The sequence below is a fragment of the Palaemon carinicauda genome, chromosome 1 (assembly GCF_036898095.1).
Source record: "Palaemon carinicauda isolate YSFRI2023 chromosome 1, ASM3689809v2, whole genome shotgun sequence".
Taxonomy (NCBI): Eukaryota; Metazoa; Arthropoda; class Malacostraca; order Decapoda; family Palaemonidae; genus Palaemon; species Palaemon carinicauda.
In genome coordinates, this window is record NC_090725.1 from 246,560,105 (window position 1) to 246,579,238 (window position 19,134).

The following is a 19,134-nucleotide window of genomic DNA, read 5'->3' on the forward strand; positions in this document are numbered from 1 at the left end:
GGTGATTGGAAAAAAAATGGTGCTAAGACAAAGAAGATTATGAAGGCACAGAAAAGTTTACAGTTACGCATTGCAGTTCTTCCTTACCGCAACGGCTAATCATTGTATTAATACTCACCGCTGTTAGCTGTACACACGGAACACTTGTTTTCATGACGTTCAAAATGTTATTTACCGAAAAAAAGGAACTTTCACACTTGAGAACACTGTCTTAAAGAGATTTTAACCAAGGGTAAACGAACATACGAAGTAAGCAGACTATACACTCTAGGGGCCCATACTAGTAAGCACTTCAAGATCCAGTGATTTTCGGTAATGTTTCTGAGGACAATTTAGGTTTTAGAATTCATTTACCGAGTGTCTGTTTTCTATTAATTGGTCCTAAGAAAAGTGAAATATATATTCATGGCTCCAGCAACGGATACAGCGTATTAGGTGCCCACTGGTAGAAATTGCTTGTAGTTAAAGTGCGTTACAATACCAGGAATGTTTATTACGTCACTAATGAAACACCCTTGTTAGTTGTCGAGTTTCGTGTTGTTTATCTCAAAAGTTCACACGTAAAATTCTTTTTAATTCTGTGTTATGCAACGTGAATCATAGGTGTGTTTTATTCCAAGTGCCTCGCTATTCATCACATGCCACAACACAAGGTAAAAAAGCTATATAGACAATTTTGTCTTGTTTACCAAATATAGAAAGCCTTTCTTTCACTGTCATTTGTCTGTTCTGGAATGGATGTTTGGATATCTTTCAGACAGCTTTGCCTGATGTGTGCCATCTCTTATTGCATGTTTGATATAAAAAAAAGTTAAATAGTTCTGATTTTCTATAGACATGCTTTAAAAGATAGAATACTTGTAATTCACTGTCATGCCAGCTTCGTGGACCAGGGTTCGATTCCTTGGCTAGCCAGAAGCTATTGTCTTTGAGTAGTTTCGCCTTGGGACTCTGATCCTGAGGTCGGTAAGAGAATCCAGACCTTAAGGTATTAGAATATGTGGCTTATTTGAATAGGAAAGCACGTCTAATTGTGCAAAATTTAACATATATATAAGGTAATGTGTGATACTTTAATTTCTAGCCAAATACATGAACCATGTGTTTTTCCTTCTTGCTATCTTGTGTTTTATGGGTAAAGTTTTGGATTCAACCAAATTGGGAAATGTATTATATTAATATATTTTCCTAGTAAAGCACGTGATAACAAAACACTTCTTCTCAATACATTATTGTCGCTAATGCATACTTACAGAGAAAAAAAATATTTCAGGAATTGAAGGTCTTGACTTTTTCTAAGTTTAGTGTATATCTTTCCATGGGCACGCAAGGTAGCTCTTGTTCGTTTGTATGTCTGTTTTCATCTTACTTGGCTCCGCCCCATTGCGTAATGTGACAATATTTACTTGAATGCGCATTTGCTCCTCCCACTAATGTCGCTCCTCCAATCAAAATACTACTGGGTTCTTTTCAAGGGTTATTATTGGACGATTCATTGGTCTCTCAGTCTTGTTTCAAGGATCTGTTTTTCGTGCAATATAACATTGTAAACGATACTATTTTGTTTTTTTCCCTATTTCATTATGCGAGAAACCCGTGATTGTCGTTTGTTTTCGGTTTTCAAAAGTTCCGGTTTCTATATTTTCTTCACACGTCACTTTACTGTCATGGATCCTCCGGTACGGTTGTGTGAAATATGTCGTTATTCCTATTTTGATGTGATCGGCCGATTTCATGGGAATTATAATGGAACTCCTGAAGTAGTGAATCGTTTTCTAAGGGAGCATTCCGTATTACCTTTAAGTGTCCAGTGTGGTAAATGTGATTCGCCTTTACATTTTCGTGAGGATAGACATGTGTGGTATTGTACCAAATCTGAACGTATTCCAGTACTTGATGATTCAGAAGAGGGTCAACCACAACCTTCCACATCTTCATCGTCATCTTCCGTTTAAGGTAAGAAGTGATTTAACAAAATATATATATTCAAATTTACCCCTGGTTAAAGGGGGGGTCGCAGGGGGGGCGAAGCCCCCCCCCCCCCGGTAGGGGTACAGGGCCCCTAGGTTAGGTTAGGTGGGTTTGTTAGGTTCTGTGGTGCCCTGAAAATTACTGTGGCCTTAAGGGGGGGTCGCAGGGGGGGCGAAGCCCCCCCCCGGTAGGGGTACAGGGCCCCTAGGTTAGGTTAGGTGGGTTTGTTAGGTTCTGTGGTGCCTTGAAAATTACTGTGGCCATAAGGGGGGGTCGCAGGGGGGGCGAAGCCCCCCCCCGGTAGGGGTACAGGGCCCCTAGGTTAGGTTAGGTGGGTTTGTTAGGTTCTGTGGTGCCTTGAAAATTACTGTGGCCATAAGGGGGGGGTCGCAGGGGGGGCGAAGCCCCCCCCGGTAGGGGTACAGGGCCCCTAGGTTAGGTTAGGTGGGTTTGTTAGGTTCTGTGGTGCCCTGAAAATTACTGTGGCCTTAAGGGGGGGTCGCAGGGGGGGCGAAGCCCCCCCCCGGTAGGGGTACAGGGCCCCTAGGTTAGGTTAGGTGGGTTTGTTAGGTTCTGTGGTGCCTTGAAAATTACTTTGGCCATAAGGGGGGGTCGCAGGGGGGGCGAAGCCCCCCCCCCGGTAGGGGTACAGGGCCCCTAGGTTAGGTTAGGTGGGTTTGTTAGGTTCTGTGGTGCCCTGAAAATTACTGTGGCTTTAAGGGGGGGTCGCTGGGGGGCCCTACCCCCCTCCCCCCGGTAGGCCTAGTTAGGGGTATGGGGGAGGGGTGCTGGAACATTAATTATTCATTTATTGCAAATATCATTCAATGCCCCAACACCCTCCCCCCCCTTCCCCCACCCAAAACCCCGGTTCCCAAAGGGTGTCCCCCATAATTGGTGGGATGAACTAGGGTATACATAGTAAATCTCTAAATCGGTTGGTTTGCAGTCAAAATAAACGTTAAATTCATTGAAACCACACTATTTCTGATGCAACAAATATATTTTTATTGCATTTTTCCAAATTTGGCTGAAACTAAAAATTTACCGTTTTATGTATTTCTGACTATGATTATTGGGGCAAACCCCCCATTCGTGAGTTTTTGGACCCCCTTGTTTAATAACAATTATGGGTGTAGGAAACACCTGGATGTTAGTAGAAAAGCTTTTTCCTTCCATAACTATAGTAAAACCAAAATTAGTTCACCGTAGGCATTACAGTACAAAATGAACTTTGCAAATTGTAATGTTCCTTTGGCCCTTGGCTTTAAGCCTAGGCCTACATGTTTTTTATTCTTCATTAATTTCTCCATAGCCGCTTCCAACTTTACAGTGTTCCTTTGGCCCATATTTGTAGTCTTATTTTATATCCATAAATTTTTCCATCCCTGCTTCCTTTCTTCAAATTCTGTCCAATCTTGTAAATTATTTTTAAGTGCAACAATGGGATTTCCCTCTATCTGAACTAGGGTAAAACACATGAAAACAAAAACGCTTCTCAATACAATAACTGTGTATATGCGTAAGGGAAAAAAATGGAAACACGGCAGCTTCTTATAATGAATTATTATTGACATCAGATTTTGGCTGGCATTTCGTCTAATGATGCAGTTATCTTTGACCCACTATGCATGCATTACAAAAAATAATGTTTGTCTCTCCCCTTCCGACCGATCTTTACTTCAAATTTTCTAATTTAAATTCAGTTTCATTTTAATGATGCCATATGATTGATTTTCGTTGAAATTCGGTAGAGAATAAGCTGCAGCGGTCGGACGTGCATTTTCGTATTACAGTATAAAGTTTGGCATCGATATAGTCAGAGCTACAACCTGTATTAACTATGAATATACCCCATACAAAACCATTAGACTATTTTAAAGTCGTAACAACGAAAGTTTGAAATTTCTACATAATTACATGCTGCCTCCATCAGAAGTAAAGTGTCCACAGTGTTCCAAGCCATGAATGATTGCATTTCCTGTACAGATGACACATTGACATTACTGGCAAATGTCTTGGTAAAGTTAGGAAGACTAAATTAGAAGCGTGTTCAGTTCATTTTCTTCTAGCGATTACAGGGCTAGTTTTGTGGATAAGTGCTATTTTGAAGCTAAACAACTGGTTGTCCTTGTTTTTACATGATTGCTCAAATTCTGACTATTAAGGTAAATCCTTGTCGACTAAGTTTCGCCCGAAGCTAAGGATATGGCTGTGAAAGGGCACTCTTACCCCGATAGGAAAAGATATGGCATCTGGGTTAGGTTAGGTAGGGAAGGGGAGGTTAGCTGGTGTTCTTGTGTTTATTTACCTTATAAAATCGTTTCATGTTAAAGATTGAGAAGATTGTACAAAAGAAAGCATGAAAGCATATCTCAAAACAAAACGGATCTGGAGAGAGAACGCTGCTTGGGAAGTTGAGAGATAACAGCAACATTGTTCTGTAACCAAAATACAAACCACGCTATTTAAATAGGGTTTGTTCCGTAACCGAAATACAAACCACGCTATTTACAAAGGGTTACCTTTTAGCGTAGCTGAAATGGCGAGCCATTAGAATTTAACGAGGGTGTATTACCCCCGCGCTAGTTAGCGGGGGGGGTAGGGGAGTGGTAGCTAGCTACCCTTCCTCCCCCTCACACACAGGTGAATACTCACTTTCACTTTTGGCTCGGACTGTGACAGACGTCTCTGTCTTGGTCCTCTCTTGGCAGCCATTGTTTGTTTGTTTTGTCTTTACTTAATCGCTTACTTTTCATTTACTCAATATATATGTAAACATGTTTTCATGTTTGTATATATATTTGAGTATAGAAATAAGTAAGTTTCCTTTTCAGATTTGTGTGTGTAGTGTACGATATCTACGTGAAGGCCTCGGCAGTTAGGCCACCACGGCGTAATTTTATGGGTGGCGTTCGAGTTTGACTTATGTCTTTCTCTCTCTCTCTCTCTCTTGAGGTCGTTCACCCTTTTACTACGTGTTACTACGCCCTTGTAGCTTCCTTTCCGTGTGGGGGGTTGCTACGCCGTACGTTTGTCTCAATTAGTTATGAATCTAATTGTAGTTGTTTTTTGTTTTTCAGCTTGTAGAACGATTCCTTTCGGGGTTTTCGTTCTTTCTTTAGTGTTCATTCATTTTTTAATCACATAATTACATAGTTACATAATTATAATTGTTATAATTCTGTTTTGGTTACAGCTCTCCTTCCGCGAGTGTAAGTGGTTGTGAGGGCACGTGCCTGTTGTGTAATTCTTGTTCCTTTCCCTCGGGATTCCTCTTCGGAGCCTTCCCGGGGGAATGAATGTGTACTAATATTATTTGTTTTATTTTTTTACAGTTACCGATCTAGTTCGTTTCTGTAATATAGCAACGGTGTGAGCTGTCTGGTTGAGTCCTGGGGATTCGGCTGTTGCTGCCTCCCCCCTTGTATTTTCGTCAGGGGCGTGTCTCCTTCTACTGGTAGTACTCCCGTGACGACGGACAGCTCTCCAGTCCATTTTAGAACTCTCAGGAGGCTTGCCTCCTTGGGCGGGTAACTTTCCTTCCGAGGGAAGTTTTTCCTGTCCAGGCTTGAGTTTTTCCCCTTTTGGGGGGTTCTTCTCTTGCCTTTTTTTTCGTGCGACTATGCTCTTGGTGCTGAGCGGTCGCACCTGCAGTTTCGCTCAAGGGGCTGGGCAACTGCAGGAGCTCCTCTTCGGAGGATTGCTCCTTTTAGGTCACTGGCTGACCAGTCTCTTCCACGAAGTGTTTCTCTTTCGTTCGCGAGAGAGTACACTCATAGAGACTCCTCTTCGGAGGTTTCTTCTGTTGCTGTTGCTGTTAGCCTCCCTCGCCGTAAGGCCCACCGTCCGCCTCGTCGTAAGGGCCTCTCATCTCCCTATAAGGGTGCTTGAGGCGCCTTTTTGGATCTCCGTTTGCAGCCTACAACTCCTTTTTCTCGATCTTCCGCCTTGGTGCAGATGGACAGCAGTCTGATCTCGTCTTCCGACGGGCAACGGTCTTCCCGACGGACAACGGTCTTCCCGACGGACAGCGGTCTTCCGACGGACATCAGTCTCCCGGCGGACAACGATCCCTTCGGGGCAAAGGGTTGCCCCCACAGGGGTTCTTCCCTTGCGTGTCAGGGTTTCCCTGCGCGCCCTTCTGCTGTGTTCTCTCCTGCTCCTGCTCAGTGTTAGCACACAGGCGCTCTTCTGCTCATCAGCGCTCTCCTGTTCGTCAGCGCTTTCAAGATGATCATCCCTGCGGTTCCTGTTGGTTCCTGTTACGCGCCCACGTTCGCCCTCGCGATCTAGAACTTCGGTTCAGGTCGGGGTCAAGGACTCTTCTTCTTTGCGCAGGCTTCCACGCGTAGCCTTCTGCTCGTCAGCGATCATCAGCTCGCCAGCGATCATCAGCTCGCCAGCGATCATCAGCTCGCCAGCGATCATCAGCTCGTCGGCGATCATCAGCTCGCCAGCAATCACCTGTCTCTCGGCGATCTCCGGATCGCCCACGTGTGTTATAGCCGGCACGCCAACGTTCTCCAACACTTCTGAAGGAACATGGTTCGCCAGCTACTAGCTCACCTGCGCATGCTGATCGCCATCGCGCGACCCTCAACTGCGGATGCTGATCGCCATCGCGCGACCCTCAACTGCGGATGCTGATCGCCATCGCGCGACCCTCAACTGCGGATGCTGATCGCCATCGCGCGACCCTCAACTGCGGATGCTGATCGCCATCGCGCGACCCTCAACCGCGGATGCTGATCGCCATCGCGCGACCCTCAACCGCGGATGCTGATCGCCATCGCGCGACCCTCAACCGCGGATGCTGATCGCCATCGCGCGACCCTCAACCGCGGATGCTGATCGCCATCGCGCGACCTTCAACCGCGGATGCTGATCGCCATCGCGCGACCCTCAACCGCGGATGCTGATCGCCATCGCGCGACCCTCAACCGCGGATGCTGATCGCCATCGCGCGACCCTCAACCGCGGATGCTGATCGCCATCGCGCGACCCTCAACCGCGAATGCTGATCACCATCGCTCGACCCTGCGCATGCTGATCACCATCGCGCGACCCTCAACTGCGTATGCTGTTCGCCATCGCGCGATCGCCCACCTGTAGATGCTGCTCGCCATCGCGCGACCGCCGACCTGCGCATGCTGATCGCCATCGCGCGACCCTGGCATGCTGATCACCATCACGCGACCCTGCGCATACTGATCACCATCGCACGACCCGGCGCATGCTGATCACCATCGCGCGATCGCCCTTCTGCACAGGCTGCTCGCTATCGCTCACCTTCGCATACTGCTCGCCAACGCACGATCGCTCACCTGCGCATACTGCTCGACCATCGCGTTGGCATAACACAACGCGCCATCGCCAACCTGCGAGTTAGCGCTCACCAGCTCACCACCGATCGCTTGTTGATCCATATCGCCAGCGGTCTTCCTCGCCATCGCGGCAGCGCATTTCCTCGCCATCGCGCTAACGCTTGCGTTCGCCGCCTCGGACTCGCTCTCATCCACCTGCCCACCCTCACGACCGCTCGCCCGCGCGACCGCTCGCCCGTGCAATCGCGCGACCACTCGCCTGCGCGCCCACACGCCCACGTGCCTGCACGTCTACGCTCATGCTCTCCAATGTTCGCCCACGCGCGAACCAACGGTTTTTCCATCGCGCGGACGGATGGTGTTCCGTCGCGCGAACCTACAGTGTTTCTTCGCACAAATGTCGGCTTATTTCTTGCAGTATCCATTGCTCGTCTATGGGTTATCGCTCGCCGACCACCAGGAATTTCCGTCGCGCGAGCTCCAGGGCGATTGCGACCACGATTCCCAATGGGGTTTTCGCAGCATGACCAGCCTGGCGAGTTCTTCTGGAGCGTATTTCCAGAACACGGCCTCACCCCGTAAACACAGAGCATGGCACTTGCAAGAATAGGAGAAACTTAAGGGAGATCTGAGCAACACTTCTCTTTCCTGAACCTGGGTTAACCCTTCCCTGTCATTCCCTGGAAGGATTTTTGGCGGGGGGGCTTCCCGTTCGAGATTTCTCCATCGGACAAGGGGTGACTGCTTACCTCTTCCTCTGGGAGCTTACCAGGTTCTTTCCCTCCTCGGTTACGGCTTGAGGTTTGGTTCAAGGAAGCTACAGGAAGATCAAGGGTACTTTCCTCCTCTCGAGCTCAGGCACCTTGGCCTTTCGTCGTTAAGTATCTAACTTGCGGACAAGCTCGATGTTGTACCATCTGGACGCGCTGACTGAGGGCTTCCTTCGGGTGTCTCATCTGTGGAGGTTGACGACCTCAGACACCCTTCCATCCTTGAGAAGAGTTTGTTTGTGCCCAAGGACAGAGACTTAGACAGCTGCTGTGCGGAGTAAATCGACTTCCGGTTTCACTCCTCCAAGGCGCTTTCTTCCAGACTCTGCAGGGCTCCAGCGCCCTTTTCTTTCAACCACGTCGGCCTAAGTTATCGGCTACGACAACTGGGACAAGGTGTCCAATTGCAGTTTCCTCCTGTCAGGAACAGATGGCACGGGAGACTCCCCCGGGGGGGCATAGTCCTAAAAGGAGTTCACGAACTCTAGGATTGCAGGTTTTTCGCTGGGAGGATGCTTAAGGTTACTCATCCGAATGACAGCTTCCCGATGCCCATTCCCGCACAATCTCTGTGATTAGCCAAGGATATCGCGCCTGCCGTCTCTCAGCGAATTCAGTGTCTCTGAACCTCTATGCCATAGCGTCAGCAGAGTTGCCCGGTTGGGCAGAATGATCCATACCTTAGGCGAAGGTCTTCCTTAGGATCATCGACGGCTTCACCCCCGGCCCCCTCAGTCGATCCTTTCTTGTAAGGAAGGATCTGAGAGGGGATGTCCATAGTCGACCTCTCACCCCTGATCAAGTTTGTCGAACAAACTTCGGCCAGCGTAGACCAGCAGAATCGATCAGACTGGTAACGAGGCAACAGGACTCCTTAAACCCTGGATTGGAAGGACGGGTACTTTCAGTTTCCATTCCATCCATCTTCCAGGGTGCTCGTCGAATTCAGCCTAGACTGCAAGTATTCCTGCTTATGATGCAGTGTGGCTATCCCCAGAGAACTCTCCCTGCCTTCCTCTTGGCCGCTCAGGTGCAGGCTTCCGCCTCCTCTGCTGTTTGGAGGGCTGGTCAACTCCGGTAGGCTCGGGTTCGACCTTCTTCAGCGCCGGGACAAGCTTCCGGATGCTTACCATGAGTGTGGGCTCATGGTATTTTGCTTGGAGCCTTCTCTTCCTCTGCCTCAACATCTGGAGTATCTGGCCATGATATTGAGTCAACGGCCTTACCACGTTGGAAACCCCGCTTCTCGTCCGTCCAGCGAGGTTAAGCAACGTCGGTACTTGGATGGGTGACCACCTGGGGACGCCAGATTCTGTTACCACATCCTCCGAGCCTTCCTTTCGGTTGACTGTGGCAAGACTGAGGAGAGTCGCAGTACCTGTTCTCAGTCAAGCAGAGCTTTCAGCCCTACCTTGGAACGTTTCCTAGTTCTCCTTTCCTCATTGACCCGTCTATAGTCCGAACGGTCGCCTCAGGATAAGTTCCATGTGGGGCGATCCAAGTTCCGGTGGCTTCAGGCAATGTTTAACCGGACTCCCTGGCCCTATGGGACCAGCGGGACTATTAGACCTGCAATGGGTGTGGACCTATGGAGCCTCTTGATGGTAGTGGATATTCTCGTCCTTTCCCCACATTCTTGATGCGGTTCTCGGACTCGTCAAAGGAAAGGGGGGGGGGGGGGCATGTTCCGGTCCAGGCCTATGGTCAAGACCTGAAGGATACCTCTCCATCATTCAGGCAGGCTTAGGGGCCTTAGTCTGGCCCCTCTTCAGATCCTACAGCTCCTGCCGAGTCGCCCCGTTGCGCGTCGACTTCATTCTAACCAGCATTTTCACACCTTCACATCTCGCAGTAGAGATACCGGGATGATTGAGATTCTCTCAATACCACCATCGGCTCTCTCATTCCAGGCAGGGGAATGTTTCTCTCAGACTATCCGAGCAGAGCCTCGTAGAGAGAGTGTACCTGGGGGTCTTTGACCTTGGGTAACCAGCAAGTGCTGGTCTGGGGGACCTGATCGCTACAGCTTGGAACCTCAAGCTTCCGCTATTCTTCCCCCCAGTCTCAGATCCCGAGACTCTGGCAAGATGCATTCCGGTGATGGTGGGACAACTTCGACGCCTGCGTCTTCCCTCCTTTTTGTTTGTGGACAATGGGTCTCAACACGACCAGGTTGTCTCTCAACCTTTCAATGGGAGAGCTCCACTGGGACTATGCGCAGAACGGTTTCTGGACCCTCTGCTTCCCCTGACGGAACTCCCGGGAGAGCTTCTCCCACGGCGCAGACTACTCAAGCAACCACACTGCGACATCTCTCCCGAACCGGGGCGTCGCTTCGGCTTCATGCCTGGAGACACTACGCTTCCTCCTCAAGAAGAGACAACCCGCTACAGTCGCGGTACGGAGGTCGCGTCATCTGCGATAGTCATCCACAGGGGTCTCCCAGGCAAAGTGAAGAGTCTAAGGTGGTTGGTGCCGTGGGAGATATACCTCTTCCCTTGAGGCCTCTTCTCCAGCAATAACGGTCTTATTGCCTTTCGGCGGGAGGAATCTCCTTTCCGCTCTCGGCAATGAAGCCTGTCGCTCAGCCTTTCCCTGACCTTCAGGCTTAAAGGAATAAATTTTTCCTGCCCGCTGGATCTATCCTCGCTCATGCGAAGCTACGATCGTCCCTGCCCTAGTCGGAGGAAGACCTCCAACTTGGAGCATGGCTCGGACTTTTAGTCCTTTAAGAGATCTTCTCAAGACCCTTTACGACAGGCCTCGGATTGTATTCCGCCTTGGGTCTCCTGCTCACTCTGGCCACGGCCAGTGTGTAAGCAATCTTCTTGGTCTCTTACTACTCCCCCCTTTCTAAGGAAGAGGGGAAGGCAACATTCAGGCTCGCTCCTGAGTTGTTGGCTAGACTCAGAATCTGAGGGTCCCGGCCCTTCGGTCTGATTCATTCAAGATTTCGAGTCTCCATTCTGTGTCTGATGTCCCAAGACCTTCTCTTTCTTGCCAGTAAAGGAATCGAGAGGTTAGCGCTGGGAACAGCTGCAGTTTGTCCTCAGTTGCAGCCGATTTGGGAGCACAAGGAGGACATGGGGGGAGAGTCACCAGTATACCTCTTCAGCCCGGACTCAAGGACATTCATCTCGACCTGTCTCCAGACCCTCCCCCGTCACGTCGCCCTACAGCACGATGTTGGATACATCGCAACGTCCCTCGCCTTTGAGTAATACTACTCTGTGACGCAGGTGCTACAAGCTGGAGTCTGGAAGCGTCTAATGACCTTCGCAGCCCGCTTCCTGCAGGGCGTGACTCACAGGAGTCTCGATACGTTTTCTATCGCTCTGTGGTGGCTACACAACAGCTGGTCTAACCTCAGGCTCCTTTTTGGACAGGTAGCAGAAGGTTGAGGACATTGTTATCAGGTTTTAGTCTGCATGAACGAAAGAAGTATGTCTGGCCCTTACTTCTTTCTTCATCATCCCCTCTACGGGGAAGCAGCATCCTGGTCTCTGCATAGCTGACCTCGAACCTCTGCAGGTAAACCATGCTTCCTTGTGTTCCGAGTATTGAGTCAATACTGTCACGTCCCCCATACCCTGACGAGGTGGTATTGGGAACGTCCTAACCCAGAGTTCCTTCTGGAACTCCAGGTCAACTGCCTAGGACGGGTCACACTTCTTCCTTCACACACAAGCTTACGTAGGCCACATGGTTCCTTGCGGAGCAAGGAACATGTGAGGTGCAGGGACTCCTTTTCTCGAGTGCGACTCACTCGGATTCTGAGTCCCCGGGTAAAGCCAAAGCCAGTATGGCTGGGGACTTTCCACCCTTCCTAAGGGGTAAGTCACCCTTTGTAAATAGCGTGGTTTGTATTTCGGTTACGGAACAAATGACAAATTCGAAGATAATTTGTATTTTTCCTAACCATACAAACCTTAGCTATTTACACATATTTGCCCGCCAGCCCTGTCCCCCAAGACAAGTCCTACCTCTAAGTGAAAGTGAGTATTCACCTGTGTGTGAGGGGGAGGAGGGGTAGCTAGCTACCACTCCCCTACCCCCCCGCTAACTAGCGCGGGGGTAATACACCCTCGTTAAATTCTAATGGCTCGCCATTTCAGCTACGCTAAAAGGTAACCCTTTGTAAATAGCTAAGGTTTGTATGGTTAGGAAAAATACAAATTATCTTCGAATTTGTCATATTACTTTCGGCGTAGCTGAAATGGCGAGCCATTAGAATTTTAACGAGGGTTTACTACCCCCTCGCTAGTTAGCGAGGGGGTAAGGGTGGGGTAGGTAGCTACCCCTCCCCACTCACACCCCGGTGAACTAGTTCACTTTACTTTTGGCTCGGGTGATAGGAAGACGTCTCTGCTCCCACAGCCATTAATGCTTTTTGTTTTTTTACTTTTTCTTATACTTAATATATATATAAACATTCTTTATGTTTATGTATATATTTGTGTATAGAAATATAGTAAGTTTCCTTTCCAGTGTTTGTGCTGTGTGTGTAGTGTACGACAACGTCACCGGCGTAGTACCAGGCCACCACGGTTTAACGTCATGGGGCGCGGCCCCTCCCTTGGTCCTTCGGTCGTTCCTTCGGCTTCCGATAATTCGGCTGCCGTGGGGAATCGTCATCGCTGGACTTTCTTCATTCATCTGTTTTCACCGCTGTTCCTCCTTCCCTACGGGAAACTTGGATTCTCAGCGAAGGGAGCGTGGGAGTTTAGATTGACTATGGTCTCTCTCTCTACTCGAGGTCGTTCACCCTTTTACTACTACTACGTACTATTGCGGAAGCTTCTTTCCCGTGCGGGTTGGGTTGCTATTCCGCTTATTTGTCTCTATTATTTTTAATGAAATCTAATTGTTTTTTTAACTTGTCAGCATTCTGTGGAGAACACTTCCCTTCGGGAGTCAGTGGTTCTTACTATTTGCGAACTCTCTTAGATGAATTACATAATTATAATTCTGTTATAATTCTGTTTTTGTTACAGTTCTCCGCCCTCCCCCTTCTCCCTTGAATGTCAGTGGGGGAGGAGGGCGCATACTCAATTTGTAATTCTTATGTTTTCTGTTCCCTCTGGGTTTCTCTTCGGAGTTCCTCCCGGGGAAATTTCTGTTAACTAATTATTTATTTTATTTTCCCAGTTAACGATGCAGTTTTTCTTCGTTTGCCTAAAGTGTGCCAACGAAGCAGAGCTGCCCTGTTGGTGCCGGGGGAGTCTGCTGTTGCTGCCATCTCTCTAGGACATCGTCATGGGCGTGTTCCCTTCTCTTAGAAGTTCTCCCGTGACAACTGTCAGCTCTTTAGTTCATCTTAGAACGCGAAGGAGGTTCGCCTCCAAGGGTAGGTAACTTACCTTCTGAGGGAGGTGGCTATGCTCTTGGGGCTGAGCGGTCGCACCTGCAGCTATGCTCAAGGGGCTGAGCAGCTGCAGGATCAGTCTTGTGACCTCTCTCGTTCGCGAGGGAGGCCACTCATAAGGACTCCTCTTCGGAGGATTGCTCCTTATAGGTCAGCTTGCTGATCCAACGGCCCTAAGGGGCGCCATCACCAGTGTCTTCAAGTCTCTTCTACGAAGTGTTCACCTCTCTCGTTCGCGAGAGAGGCCACTCATAGAGACTCTTCCTCGGAGGATTGTTCCTGTTTAGACCAGCCTGCTGTTTGGGACCTCTCTGCAGTTTGTTCGCCATCTCCTGGACCTGCTGACCTGCCGTCTCCGTTCCTGGCTGCTGACGCTGTGGGCGCCCACGCACCCCGTTATCCAACGGGCCCCGGTCCCTTATGGGCAAAAGGGGCTTTTCTCACACTGTGAGTAAGTCCCTTAAGCGCCAGGTATCCCCTGCGCACCAATGTTTTCCTGCGCGCGCAATTGAGCGCAAGCGCTCGCCGACTGTTCCTGCTGTTCCTGAGACTTCCATCCAGAGGAATCCTGTTCCAGGGACTATTCCTGAGTTAGCGCACAGGCGCTCACCAGAACTTCCAGTGTTGATTGTCCCAGTTCTTGATCGTCTTGTCAGCTGTCCCTTCATCCTAGCGCGCGCGCGCTCGTGCTCGCCGACGATCTTCTTACGCCAACGATCTTCGTACGCGCGCAAGCGCCGACGATCTTCTTACGCCAACGATCTTCGTACGCGCGCAAGCGCCGACGATCTTCTTTCGCGCGCAAGCGCTGACGATCTTCTTACGCGCGCAAGCGCCGACGATCTTCTTACGCCCGCAAATGCCGACGATCTTCTTACGCCAACGATCTTCGTACACGCGCAAGCGCCGACAATCTTCTTTCGCGCGCAAGCGCCGACGATCTTCTTACGCCCGCAAGCGCCAACAATCTTCTTACGCCTGCAAGCGCCGACGATCTTCTTGGCCAATGATCTTCTTTCGCGAGTGAGCGCTGACGATCTTCTTACGCGCGCAAGTGCCGACGATCTTCGAGCGCCGTCGATCTTCTTATGCGCGCAAGCGCCGACAATCTTCAAGTGCCGACGATCTTCTTGGCAGACGATTTTCTTTGGCGCGCTAGCGCTGACGATATTCCTACGCACGTAAGCTTCGACGATTGTCTGCGTGCAGGCTCCGATGGTTCCCCGCGCCGACGATCTTCTTATGCGCGTAAGCGCCGACGATCTAATTACGCGCGCAAGCGCCGATGATCCTCTTACGCACGCAAACGCCGATGACCCTCTTACGCGCGCAAACGCCGACGATCTTGAAGCGCCGTCAATCTTTAAGTGCTGTCGATCTTTTCTCGCGCACAAGCGCCGACATTCTCACGGGCTCTTCATCCTGTTCCTGCATGTCAATCTGATTCCTGCTCACCCTATGAAGTCTCGCCCGCGGGCGTGCTAGAGTGTTTTCAACGGTCTCTCGCGCGCGACCACTGGGTTTTTCCCAGCGCGCTCCCTCTACCGAGGTGAGGCCTTCTCCCACTGCACCAATGGGAGAAACTCCACCTCGAGCAAGAGAATCGTCCCGTGTTGGGGTGAGAAGAGCCCTCAGACTTCGTTGTTGGAGTCCCGTATCTCTCCTAGGAGGGAACCGAAGGACTCTAAGAGTCCCCCCAAGTAGAGCCTTTGGGGACGGGAGACTTTGCTGCCAGCTCTCCAGGGGGAGAGCAGCAAGAGTCAGATCATGCCTTCTGGCAGGTCTTGACTGATGAGGCATCTCAACGGGTTCAAGGACCCTGAGGTTCCTCCTCATGAGGGCAAGGTCACGGTCCTGGACCGAGTCTTTGGCACTCAGAAACCCGCTAAGGCCAGTGCGGTTGTGCCCTGGTCCTAAGGGGCGAAGAGTGCCTAGGGATAAGGTTGACGGCCAGCTCTCCGAGCTCGCCTCCTCCAGCCGTTCCACTACTGGCAACAAGCTCTTCCCACCTCCACCAGAGGAGGTATTTTGAGATCATGGAGGAGTCTGGCCTAGCTCTTCCGTTGCACTCTGTGGAAGAGCTTACCAAAGGAGTCCCTCTCGAGAGACTCTCTAGCCGGCAAGTGACTTTCTCGGCGACAGAGATCCTAAGCCAGGAGAAGGTCCCAAAGTACGCCATGCAGGCTACTTCGTGGCTGGACGTCTGGTTGGGGTCTCTTGGCATCTTGTTGCGATCCGAAGATCTGTCCAAAGAAAGCACCAGGAAGGCACTGGAGACCTTCCTCCTTTCGGACACCCGCACCATTGAGTTCTGGCCCACCAAGCCTCGAACTTGTGGGCCAATTCGATCTTGAAAGGACGTGATGCGGTGGCAGAAAAGTTCCTTTCGAGGGTCCCGGCCTTCGAAGTCGGCAAGCTCAGACACTCTTCCCTTATGGGAAAGAGTCTATTTGAGCCCAAAGATGTGGAACAGGAAGCTGAGAGGTGGAGGAAATCCAATCAGGACTCTCTCCTCTAAAGGGCTCTCACAACAAAGCCCTACAAACCTCCAGCACCTCAACAACCTCACCCGTCCAAGACGACGAAATTGGCAGTGGCAGCAAAGACGACGGTGTCCAAACAGCAGCTCTTTCCTGTCAAAGACAAGAAGTGCAAAAAGCCAGGGGGGGGGCAAGAATCCTAGAGGCAGTGGCCGAGGCCGCAAACGCTAGGATTGGCAATCCCCCTGCATGTCCACCAGTGGGGCGATGCCTACAAAGTTGCGCATTCAGGTGGCAGCAACTTGGGGCCGATTCCTAGACGATTTCCGTAATCAGTCAGGGATATCGCGTCCCGTTCACAACATCTCTACCTCCCCTGACAGCGAATCCAGTGTTGTTGAGCTCCTATGCCATGGGATCGGCAAAGGGGCTAGCCCTACGGGCAGAAGTCGAGACCATGCTAAAGAAGGATGCTCTCCAAGAGATCGTCGACGGTTCCCCAGGCTTCTTCAGTTGACTCTTTCTTGTAAAGAAGGCGTCTGGAGGCTGGAGACCAGTCATCGACCTCTCAGCTCTGTACAGATTTGTCAAACAAACTCCGTTCAGCATGGAGACAGCAGACACGGTCAGACTTGCAGTGAGACCACAAGACTTCATGTGTACACTGGATCTGAAGGACGCGTACTTCCAGATCCCAATCCATCCGTCTTCCAGGAAGTACTTAAGATTCAGCCTAGACAACAAGATCTACCAGTTCAAGGTGCTGTGTTTCGGTCTCCTTAGCACCTCAGGTATTCACCAGAGTGTTCACCCTGATCTCTTCGTGGGCACACAGGATCAGCATCCGTCTCCTCTGCTATCTGGATGACTGGCTGATCCTGTCAGACTCGGAGTCGACCCCTCTTCGACACCGGGACAAGCTTCTGAGACTTTGCCAAGATCTAGGGATCATGGTAAATCTCGAGAAGTCTTTTCTGCCTCCATATCAACGACTGGTATATCTAGGCATGATCTTGGACACCAATCTCCACAAAGCCTTTCCATCAGACGACAGGATAGCAAAGCTGAGGAGGGTCGCAGATCCTTTCCTCAGACGAGAAGAACTCCCAGCCCAATCATGGTTACGTCTTCTCGGTCACCTTTCCTCCCTCTCCCGTCTAGTTCCAATTGGCCGCCTCAGGATGAGGTCCCTGCAATGGCGGCCCAAGTCCCGGTGGAATCAAGGTCACAATTCCCCGGACGTTTTGGTCCCTATGGGTCCTACGGAACGGACGGACCTTCAGTGGTGGGTGACAGACGAAAACCTCCGAAAAGGAGTGGATCTTCTCGTCCTCCCCCCGGATTTGATGCTGTTCTCGGATGCCTCTAAAGAAGGGTGGGGGCCCCACGTCCTGAACCACAGGACCTCAGGCCTATGGTCAGAATCAGAAAAGTGCCTCCACATAAACCTGCTAGAGAAGAAGGCCGTATTTATGACACTTCAACAGTTCCAACAGTATCTGGCGATTCACTCCGTGGTGGTGATGAGCGACAACACCACGGTAGTGGCTTACATCAACAAGCAGGGAGGTACCTTTTCACAACAGCCATCCCATCTTGCAGTAAAGATACTGAGATGGACCGAAGTCCACTCGTTTCCACTATCGGCCCGCTTCATTTCGGGCAAAAGAAATGTGCTCGCCGACAGTCTGGGCAGGGCATCCCAGATAGTGAGTACCGAGTGGTCTTTGGATCGTCTAGTAGCCAACAAAGTCCTGACTTTGTGGGGCTCCCCGACAGTGGATCCGTTTGCGACAGCCTTGAATTTCAAGCTTCCGCTGTACTTCTCCCCAGTCCCGAACCCCAAGGCACTCTGGCAAGATGCCTTCCAACATCGGTGGGTCAACATCGGCGTTTACGCCTTTCCCCCGTTCTGTCTGATGAGAAGGGTGCTCAACAAGACCAGAATATCGGTCGACCTGTCAATGACCTTAGTAGCTCCGCTATGGTATCATGCAGAGTGGTTCTTGGACCTTCTGCAGCTCCTGACGGAACTCCCGAGAGAACTCCCTCCTCGACACGAGCTACTCAAACAACCACACTCCAACATCTCACTGCGGCTTCACGCCTGGAGACTATCCAACATCTCCTCACAGAGAGAGGTCTTTCGCAACAAGTTGCGGAAAGGATGTCTCGACACCCGTGAAAGTCATCCGCAGCAGTCTACCCATGGCGAAGTGGAGAGTCCTCTGTGGTTGTTGTTGTGGAAGGGGTATCTCTCCACTCGATGCCACTATTCCAGCAATTGCGGAGTTTCTCGTGTATTTGCGGGAAGAGATGCGCCTTTCAGTCTCGGCAGTGAAAGGCTATCACTCAGCCTTAAGTCTTACCTTCAGGCTAAAAGGAATGGACATTTCCCCCTCGCTGGAACCACTCATACGAAGATATGAACTTACCTGCCCTCAGTCTGAAGTGAGACCTCCTCCAGGGAGCGTGGTTCTTACCTCAGGTCTCTTAAGAGACCTCCGTCGGACCATTACGCCAGGCTTCTGATTGCCACCTGACTTGGAAGATGGTGTTCCTACTTGCTTTGGCCTCGGCCAAGCGAGTCAGCGAACTTCATGGTCTCTCGTATGACATCGCCCATTCAAGGGGATGGGTAAAGGTAACATCCAGGTTCGTCCCTGAGTTTGTGGCTAAGACTCGAAATCCAGAAGTGCCGGGTCCCCGGTTCGATTCTTCCGGATTTTGAATCTCCGTTCTGTAACAGATGACCCAGAACATCTCCTACTCTGCCCAGTAAGGAGTCTGAGGCTCTATCTTAAGAGAACAGCTGCAATTCGTCCTCGAGTGCAAGCATTGTTTGTGAGCATAGGAAGGACGAAGAGGAGGGTCTCTAAGAACACTATCTCAGCATGGATTCGCGGGGTCATCCACCATTCCCTGAATCCAGACCCTCCTCCGTCACGTCGCCCTAGAGCACACGATGTCAGAGGCACCGCTACGTCCCTGGCATTCAAGAGAAACTACTCAGTAACGCAGGTTCTACAAGTTGGGGTTTGGAAGCGTCAAACGACCTTCACAGCCCACTACCTGCAGGACGTGACCCACAGGAGGCTCGATACGTTTTCTATCGGCCCTGTGGTGGCTGCACAACAGCTGGTTTAAACCTCAGGCTCCTTAATGGACAAGCAGCAGAAGGTTGAGGGCATTGTTACCCGGTGTTAGTCTGCATGAATGAA

At 50.6% G+C, this 19,134-nt stretch overlaps 1 protein-coding gene across 3 annotated transcripts in view; it reads left to right on the forward strand.

The window, feature by feature from the left end:
* Window positions 1-524: 524 nt before the first annotated feature.
* The window catches only part of pasha (partner of drosha), a 738,765-nt gene continuing 720,155 nt past the window's right edge, over window positions 525-19,134 (forward strand). For 2 of the 3 annotated variants that reach the window (XM_068388798.1, XM_068388811.1), the window contains exon 1: window positions 525-653. The gene's annotated coding sequence lies outside the window, so the exon portion shown is untranslated. The remainder of the gene's footprint in view (window positions 654-19,134) is intronic. The other variant, XM_068388805.1, reaches the window with a different exon arrangement.